Here is a 9929-nt window from a genome sequence, read left to right as displayed (position 1 = left end):
ATGCTTGTGGTAGATTGGTTAGTTTCATTGGGTGATTAGGGCGGGGTGAGTATTATTTAGGTGCAGGTTTCCTAGTTTAATTAAGCACATTTTTTTCGTCACACGTGTTTATTCAGTTTTACGATTAGTTAACACTAGCAGTGTAGGTGAAGGGGGTAACTCTAACAGGGTGAAAAAGGAGCTAACTCATACCAAATATTGGGTAATTTGAAAATGTGTTATGGCTAACAGTTGTCTTATTGCTAGAGTTTAGGAAGTTCTTAGTGCTAGATGGGGCCCCGTGTATTTGCAAAGTATATTGTTATGGGATGTTTGGGGTGAGTGGGTTTGTGGGGTGCCTATTTGTGTGTTTAATATGTTACTGAGTTAATTAGACTTATAGAGATGAGTATTCTAGTTTGGGATTATGAAGACATAGAGGCCTGCATGAAGACAAGAGGGGCTATTCTACCGGTATTTCGAAAATTCATAAAGGCCCACATGAAGACAAAAAAAGTTGTTCTCAAATTTCCTGTTGAGAAGGGTTTACTTAACTGTAAATATAGCTAGGCGTTCTGATAGGCAGAGATTGCAGCATCTATTTGCGGTGTTGTAGGACGTTGTTTTAGTGAGTATACGCCAGTTTAAGCTAAAATCTATTTTGTTATCCTTAAGTTCCCAAATGTATGCACTTAGCCCTGTTGAGTTAGCCTTATTCCTATTTCTGAAGCTTGAGAGATGTGCATTATATCTGAGAATCATTTGGTTCTTAGTTGCAACTATGTATGATTTCGTCTGGTTGTTTGTGCAGATGTCACATTGGTATGTGTGTATATATATATATATATATATATATATATATATATATATATATATATACATACATACTTGTGTGCATATATATATATATATATATATATATACATATGTGTATTTATATGTACTTATATATGTATATATATGTTCATGTGTGTGTGTGTGTGTGTGTGTGTGTGTACTCAAACATGCATCATGTAGGTGATATTTTCAACTGAGACATTACAATCATATGTGATTCTTCAACTGCTTCAATTTTGTGTATGTACATACATTTACTAGATTGCTGACATTTATTAATGGTTTTCCTCATTGTGTTGATGTACCATTTTCCATCATTAATAAAATTGCCGGCATTTTTCATGACACAGTTATGCTAGTATATATATAATAAGAAGAAGAAAAAAAAAGAAAAAAATCCAGGCTGATATCAACAAAGCACTCAGTTTAAAATGAATTTGGTTGCCTATATCCAACAATCAGACACCAGTAAATCTAAGTAGAATACACATCCAAGGTAATTCTTTATGTATGAGAAGTAAATCTCAATATCATTTAGAAGAATTTCAAGAAATTCAGAGTATTTGACAGCAAAAATATGTATGAAGTGGTATTTAAAGGTTCCCAGACTACTTATATTTAATAAAAAATAACTTATTTACACCTAAGTTTTAACATGATCTCCTTCAAAATAGTTACCTTGCGCAGCAATACACCAGTCACAGCATTCCTGCAACTTTCAGAATCTGGCCTGGAAGTTGTTTACTGTAAGCGTCAGAGGACCTTCTGTGATTCACTTTGGATCTTGACAATGGTGTTAAAATGGTGACCTTTGAGCTGCATTTTCATCTTGGGGAAGAGATGGAAGTGTGCAGGTGCTAAATCTGGTGACTATGGCTGGTGCAGAAGTGATACCATGTTGTTTTTGGTGAAAAACTCATAAGCAAGGGGAGCTGTGACAGGGTGCATTGTTGTTGTGAAGAATCCAGTTGTTCGTGCTCCACAGATCTGGTTGCTTTTGCTGAATGTTTTCACCCAAACACTTCAAAATGTTGCAGTAGAACTCTCAATTGATGCACAATACCATATTTTTGGGGGTGATGCTTGTGGTAGGTCTTCCAGATCACTCATCATCTTCAAGGGACATTCTCCTGCATTCGAAGTGCCTGTAACACTCAAAACATTGTGTACAGCACATTACCTTGTCACCGTAAGCTTGCTGAAGCATGCTCAATGTCTCTGTAGCAAACTTCCTAAGTTTACCACAAAATTTCACATTGGCTCTTTGTTCCTGTCCACGACAAAATCACAGACTACAGCATACTCATGATCACAAAAACACAAATTTCACAACTTGTGAAGTAAACACAGCAATGTCATTCAGTACACTACCTCATGAAGGTCACTGCCATCTTTCACTGTGTATGCAACCATGTGACTAGGTTATTCCAATCGTCACATGGGAGGGGTGTACCATTATTACTAATTCCCTACATCTCTCCTTTTAAGTTTTTCTTTGGAAGTGTCATTTAGCAATAATTTTTTATTGAACCCACCTCCCCTCTTTGAGTTTTTTTTGTACAATTTAATATTTTTTGTACTTGGCATCTATTTTCAGGAACTCAGTATGTTTTCTTTTTCTTACACTTGTATGCTTGGGTTCAATCACTTGCAGTGGTGTTGATACTTGGAATGTATCATACAACCATTTTATGAGTTCCTCCAACTTCTTTGGTTCACTTTTCATGAACCTCTTTTTCAATTCGTCCCTGTGTCTCTTTCGTATGCCTTTTCTACTTTTTACCCAATACATCACTTTACCTATGCATTTGGTAATTATGCCATCTTCCCAACACTGCTTTCTGTTCTTATATGCTCTCATATTCACCTTTTCACCAACTTTAAAGAATCTTGCAATGTCTTCCCTGGCACTTTTTCTTTTCTTGCCAGGTAACAATTTATCAAAGACTGATTTCCTTGCAAACATCAGCTCTGCTGTTGAGTTACCTGCTGGTGTATTTGAATTTGGTGTCATACAGTGCACTCTTAAAAATTGTTGTAGAGCTAACACATCTGCAACTTCCTTATTTGATTTTCTAAGGGCTATTTGAAGGTATCAGCAAAGCGTTCTGCCTGTCCATTAGATCTGGGATGGTATGGTACAGTAGCTACATGTTCTACTGTGAATGTTTCACAAAACTTTTTTAATTCACTAGACACAAATTGTGTTCCATTGTTTGGGATGCCAAATCTTGCAAACATTTCATGTAAAAAAATTATCACTGTTACAGAGGTTGGTTTTTAACACTTACAAATTTCTGGCCATTTAAGAAACTACTAACCACCACTAAGTAGTAAGAACTATTTAAAAGACCTGTGAAATTGATGTGTAGTCTCAACTACGGAACATCTACTTTTGGCCAAGGTTCACTTTTCATCGTGGGCAATTTTTTATTTCATTTTGGCTTGTATACAGGTGTTCAGCTCTGTTTTACTGTAATTTTTTGTTTCAGTCCCTCAGCTGCATTTGAACCTTCAACTGAACTGGCTATATTTCCACACAAAATACTTACGGGCATATTCCATACTTTGAATAGTTCCATCCACTCTGTGCCAAATAGATTAAGTGAACTTTTTGACACATATATCTTAGCCTTTTTCATTTGACCTCGAAATGTTACATTGCATATGAATTCACTAAGAAAATATAATCCTTTTCCCCACAACGCCATGTGCTACCTTTTTAGATTTAATTAACTTTGGTTTACTGACATATTTCTACATATTTTCTTTTATAATGGTAATACCACTACCAGTGTCCAATTGCATTTTAACACTTGTATTTATGATTTTCACCTTTATGAATTTCCTCATCATTATATTTCCAATTTCTTCTGATGACATATTATTTATTTTTTTATCTTTGTTCTGACGTTTTGTCATTTTCATTTTACAGTGCATCTTTATATGTCTTATATTTCCACAATGAAAGCACTCCTCTTTTGTAAATGGACAATTTTTCCTCAGGTGTATACCTCCACATGCAAAACATGGGTTTATTTCCTAATTTTTGTTGTGTCTTTTAGAAAACACTATTTCTATTCTGACTATTTCGTACTTGCTTTATTTGGAAACAATCTTTCTGTTTGATTTTCTCTGTGTTGTGTCTTAATTTGACTATCCTTTCACATTCTCCTGATACTTGCTGTAGGGTTACATCCTGGTTTTGTTCCAGTTTTGCGAGAATTCTAGTTCTAACTTCTACATCCTTTTTGGCAGTAAGTCAGGCATTTGAACATATCTGGTATTAATTCACCCAGCTTCTCACATTCCGTTTACTCTACTAGCATATGCAATGTAGTCCTTGTCATTGTTTTTCTCTATGTTCAGACACTGCCAACGTGTGTTGAACAATGAGCTTTTTGCACTGAAAATTTTACACTATATATCTATTGAACCATTAAAGTTTATGTTCGAAGGTTTTCTTGGGAGCATATAATTTCTGTATCGTTCATGTTCTGTTGCTGCCAGTTTTCTCAAGATTAAGTGCATTTTCATCTTGTCATCCCAATTTTTACATTCTTCTTGAAGATTTGTTCATATCTTCTGTAGTATGCTTTGAAAGTAACTCCCTTATCAGGTTCATATTTGAATTCTGTGTAATGGAGTTTATGACATAGTCTGTCAAGAACACTTTTTCTGACTTTCCTTATTATTTTAGTAATTGCAGCATTTGTTGCTGAAATATTATTTGTTGTTGTTGCTTCTGTTGTTGCTCTTGAAGTTGTATCTGTTGCTGTTGTTGTTCTTTCAGTTGTTGTTGCTTCAGCTGTTGTTCTTGCAGTTGTAGCTGCTGCTGTTGTTGCTGTTTTTGCAAATCGAGCAAACTGGTCAACAAATTTTCCATAATTTTATGGGTTTTTTTTCATAAAATTCGCACAACAAAAACTTTTGTGAGTTTATTAACTCCTTGTGAGTTGTTAAAATCCTTGTCAAGTTTATTAATTCGGGGTTGTTTAAATCCTCATCACCACTGTTGTAATCCTTAAAATGTTGGATTGTTATAACGCCCTCTTCAGTATACTAAGAAAAACCAGTGAAACTACGACTATCTCTGACTATCTCTACAACATACTCCAGGACTTCACCTACTTCTCTTTACTTACAGTAACTAGGTTATTCCATTTGTCACATGGGAGGGGTGTGTCATTATTACTAATACCCTACAATACATGCATTGTTTTCATTTTGCTTAAAACCCCATCTTCTAATGTTTACTTTCATTTCATGATATCTATTACACACAAATCCTGTTTTCTGATTGGATAAAAAATAATTAACCTTTAAATCTCTGTAGCATTTTCCTAAACTTTTTCTGGAATAAATGAATCACAAACTCAGATTCAGCATAAAAAAGTACATTGATATACCAAATTTGAAAATTTTTACTTAATTTCAAAATCTGTGATACAACAAGATTTCTATCTCTTTCATTTTTCGCTTTTCTCATGGTAAACTTCTCTACACATTTTTACCACACTCTCTCTCACTCTCTATAAACATAGATTGCTCATGCAATATACTGTGTATGTGTGCGTGTGTGTGTGTCAGTGTATGTATATACATGTGTGTGAGGAATATCATTAGGGTAACATAATAGTTTAAAAAAGGTATGTAAATGATAATTTATTTTAATAGCATACATTTCTGTTAGTAAATATACTTTTTCTTACACACACACACATGCACTCGCTTGATGTGGGATGATATATGTACATGTGAAGGTTATAAAGAAAGGAGCAAACATGCTGTAATGGATGTGTAATTTTAGTGTGCATGAACACCAAAGTACAAATGAGCTGAGAGAGAAAATGAGTATAAAGGAAAAGGGAAATCAAGTGTAGAGTGCAAGAGAGGAGGTTGCACTAGTATGGTCATTTGTATAAATAAGTGCTGAGAACTGAAGGTAAAAGGAATATGTTGGAGAGAGAGGCTAAAAAAGACTTGAGATGAAGTGGTGAAAACAGACGAGATATCAAAGGACTTGTTGCTGAAGCATAATTACCATTCAACTGGTTAGGCTTAAATACCCAAATATCAGCTCATATTCATGTTTTCTGTAAGTGTTCACATGGCTGAGTTATGTGATGGTCAAGTCCTAGCTTTATGCGGACTATTCAATCCCATCACATGACAGACCAGCCAAGCACAGGCAATCTATGCTAGTTCGCTGGAGCCTACCATCAGCTTTGAAAAGAGGAATCCTTCCTGCCTTTCTCCAGTGTGATGGGTAGGCACAGTCGAATTTGGATATTGGCAGAGAGGTGGTTTATTTCGCAGGTAGCCTTGGCACATTACATCCTTTCCTGTCTACCAGCAGAAGTCATGTCACATATTTGTTTGCCTGATCTACACAGCATACATCAAGTGTAAACTGCATGAGAAACCAATATGTATATTTTCTGACAGTATAATTCACATTATACCAACCTTTGCATTAGGTGTTGAAATAAAGTGTGGCTATGAAATGCAACTCCTCTCCTCACTCATTTCGAACCAGAAAATTATAATGTTATCAAGGCCAGAGAAACTCTACCTCAACCCCTAAAATTGGTGACTGACCAACATGATTTACTGTTGCAAATAACAAATAAATTTCAGTTTGTTACCACCTTATCATTCTACATGGAAGATATTTTTTTTTTTACTGGTGAAATTCTCTACATCTCTGAATTACTTGTTGAACTAAATAGTCAGAACTTTCACTGTACAGTCTGCTAGAGAAGTTTCTACTCAAAAGACCTCATGGTTAATTTTTTTTTTTAACAATTTTCCATTTGCAAGTCCCTGTGTGTGAGACATCATTTCACATTCAAATACTACCTTTAACTGCCACCTTTCATGCCTGAACTTGCTCGAAGTAGCAGTCATCTGCTCGTTGAAAATTTCTTGTTAACCCATTAAGTCTCAGAGTACTTAAATTTCTGAATATTTCTTTAAAATTTTTACAGATGATTGAAAATAGGCTAAAATGAAAAAAATAATTATTAAAACTCCTTTACTTCAAGTAGAAATGGAAATACTTGGTGTCCTATAAATAGGACACTGAGACAATTTGATATAGCTTATTTAATGTTCTCATTTAGTGTCCTATTTATAGGACAGTGGGACTTAATGGATTAAGTACCCACCCATCTTTGATGCTTTTGTCATCTACAGTACAGCATCCTTGTCTTGATCTCCCATGTCATATTTCAGTTATTTGCCTGCTTTTTGCTCCATCATACTTCAATTTGACCATGTTTGTTCGAACTGCTGTTGTGAAAATTGTTGCCTCTGTGCTGGAAGTTCGATTTCTCCATTTCTAATGGCTGAAAAGTTGGGGAACTTTGATTTTTTCATTTGCACAGCAGTTTTTATCCCACATTTTTGGTCACTCTTTTTCAGATCCAATGTCAGAGATTATAAAGAGGTTAACTCTCAAGCTGGTTAAATCTTATGACAGCATCTTGAGGAAACGTCTTTCTACTGTACCTTAGCTCTGCATCCACATTCAACTCAACACCTTGTCATGGCCACCACTGCCACTTTCAGGATCTTCACTGGTCACCTTCACACAGTGTTGCATCCATTCATGCAAGTTATTTTTCATTTCCATCTTGGATTCCAGCACCTGGTCACCACAATGCCAGCAAACTTTTTTGCTGCCTGCCATTATTTTGTTTCAACCTGCTGCCCTGTAGGAGTTTCATGTCCCATTTTTGCCAGCAGCAAGTCCAGTGACTTATAATCAATTTTTCGTACCAGCTTATATCTTTTACTACTGCTTTCCACCACCACAAGTTCATTGTTGACTATCAGTTTTGCTTGACATAGCAGTCATTTCTCCACATCAGTTAACTATCAACACACCACCACCACTATCATCATTATCTCTACAGTTTTCAGTAACAAAGCTCATTTCATTTCAGTTCAGTTGTTCGTTTATATCTTTTTCTTCCTGTCAATGTATCTCTACGCTATCTTTCTCTCTCTCTCTCTCTGAATGTCACTGCCTCCCCTGTCCATCTGTATCTGCCTTTCTTTAACCTCACCATCAGAACATCACTCTCTCCTAAATATTGTATCCTAAACATATCTCTTCCTCTTCACCTTTCCCTTCAGTTAACTTTAATCATGCAATAAATATTCCTTCCCCATCACATGTCGTCGACACTTTCTGTCCCTCTTTTTCTCTCATTTTTCACCTCTACCTTCAGCTGACCAGTGATACACTTGACCTAAGTGTATTAATATTAATCATCTTTCTCTACTTCTTCCTCTCTTTCTTCATTCCTTCCTCCCATCTCTCTCTCATACTCTTACTCCACCTTTCACTCACTCCACGTTCACCTCTCTAACTAACTAAGTAGAATGGATGAATGAACAAGCAGATTATTATATAATCATAACTGATTTTATATTTATAAAAAATCTCTATATTACGTTCACTAAACTTTATTTTATATAAGACACTTGTAATAAGAAACTCCAGGGAGAGCTGAACAGCATAAGGTCTTCAGAGGAGACACCCACCCCACTCATGCAGGTGTTTCAACTCCTTAAATAGTAAGGAAGTAGAGTCACATTCAGGTATAACTTCTGGATACCATTCTGTTGCCACATTCTGTGCTATTGCCTGCATTATGACTTCCTGGATGGTTAAGGCGTCCCAAAATCAAGATATCTTGGATGTCGTAACCAGGTCAGTGTGAGATGCCAATTGAACATAGGGTATACTCTGCCTTCTGAAATTCACTTTCATTCTTCCTTGACCAGATCCAGTTGGAACTCTGCTCAGCTGCTTCTTTCAGTGTCTTAAGAACTCTAGTTCTCCTGTCCACAGACTTCTCAATCCCACTTCTGTGATGAGGACTTTGTCTTCGAAAAAAGAATAGCCCATTAATCATGAGCAGTGCTCAGATAGAGCTTCCAGTTTTGGGTGCTCACTGTCATTGAGAATCTCACCTGAGAAATGCACATCTTTAACACAGCAATATTCTATTCTGACGAGAAAATACTTCAGGCCCCAACAATTATTGATACTCTGTTAAAGCTCTGGTGAAGTCTACAATGGAATATTGCTCTAATACCTAGGATGGTACTGCTGTATGCACAGACATCCTAGACTGTGTCCACCACCAACTCCCTAGGCCCCACATTAATTACTATGTCCAGTCCTTCCTAGAACATCAGCCCTCTGAGATTTCATTCTAACTCTCTGCCACGCTTACCTGAGAGTGTGGGTTTTCTTCTGTACTGTTATGTCTCAAGCTACTGCTATCTAGCACCTTCGGATGATCTCTACTCGACTGCTACCCAAGAGCTACTCAACTCCTCTACCACAGCTAGACTACCTCTATTTATATGTCTTGGGTGATCCTACTTCTTCGCTTGGGGGCGTCGGCACAACACCTCCCCCTTTTGAGTTTTTTTTTCTCTTCAAAAAAATAAAAAACTGAATTTATCAATTTTATTTCCTCGGTGAGAAACTGGCATATCTTTTTCTCTTAGCATTTATTTCCATCATTTCTGTAGGTTTTCTCTTTCTACTCGACTTACGTATCGGTTCCGCTTTCGCTTGTGGTTCTGGGACCTCGAACAAATCATACCACATATCCATTTGTTCCTCTTGCCTCTCTTGGTTTTTGGTATATCTTTTTTTTTTAATTGATTTAAATGCCTTCTGTGTTCATATTTTAGTCCTTTTACCGTGTACATCACGTTACCCAGACGTCCCGTTATACTTCCTTGTTCTCAGTAGTTTTCTGTTACTTATCTATATATATAAAAATGAGAATGTGTGTGTGTCTGTCTGTCTGTCTGTCTGTCTGTGTATGTGAATCCCTAAAACTCGAGAACTACGCAACCAATTTCATTCAAATTTTACACATGCCTTACTTAGGGTTCCAGTTGTGTTTTAGTTAAAAAAAATTTTTAAACTTCTTGCAGAGTTCGAGCACACGGCAACATAATATCTCTTCCACTATTTAAGTATTACGTGTCAAAAGTGAAACAAAAACACTCATGTCAAATACTTTCACTTTAAAAATGAAACTATTCCACTAACTGAAACAATCACACTTCGATACTGT

At 36.2% G+C, this 9929-nt stretch overlaps 1 protein-coding gene across 2 annotated transcripts in view; it reads right to left on the bottom strand.

Moving 5' to 3' along the window:
* The window catches only part of LOC106875628 (E3 ubiquitin-protein ligase MIB2), a 61850-nt gene that overhangs the window by 43652 nt on the left and 8269 nt on the right, over positions 1-9929 (bottom strand). The window lies entirely within an intron of this gene.

The sequence above is a fragment of the Octopus bimaculoides genome, chromosome 8 (genome assembly GCF_001194135.2).
Source record: "Octopus bimaculoides isolate UCB-OBI-ISO-001 chromosome 8, ASM119413v2, whole genome shotgun sequence".
Lineage (NCBI taxonomy): Eukaryota > Metazoa > Mollusca > Cephalopoda > Octopoda > Octopodidae > Octopus > Octopus bimaculoides.
The sequence above is the reverse complement of the archived record's forward strand: the minus strand, read 5'-3'. Positions and strand labels throughout refer to the sequence as shown.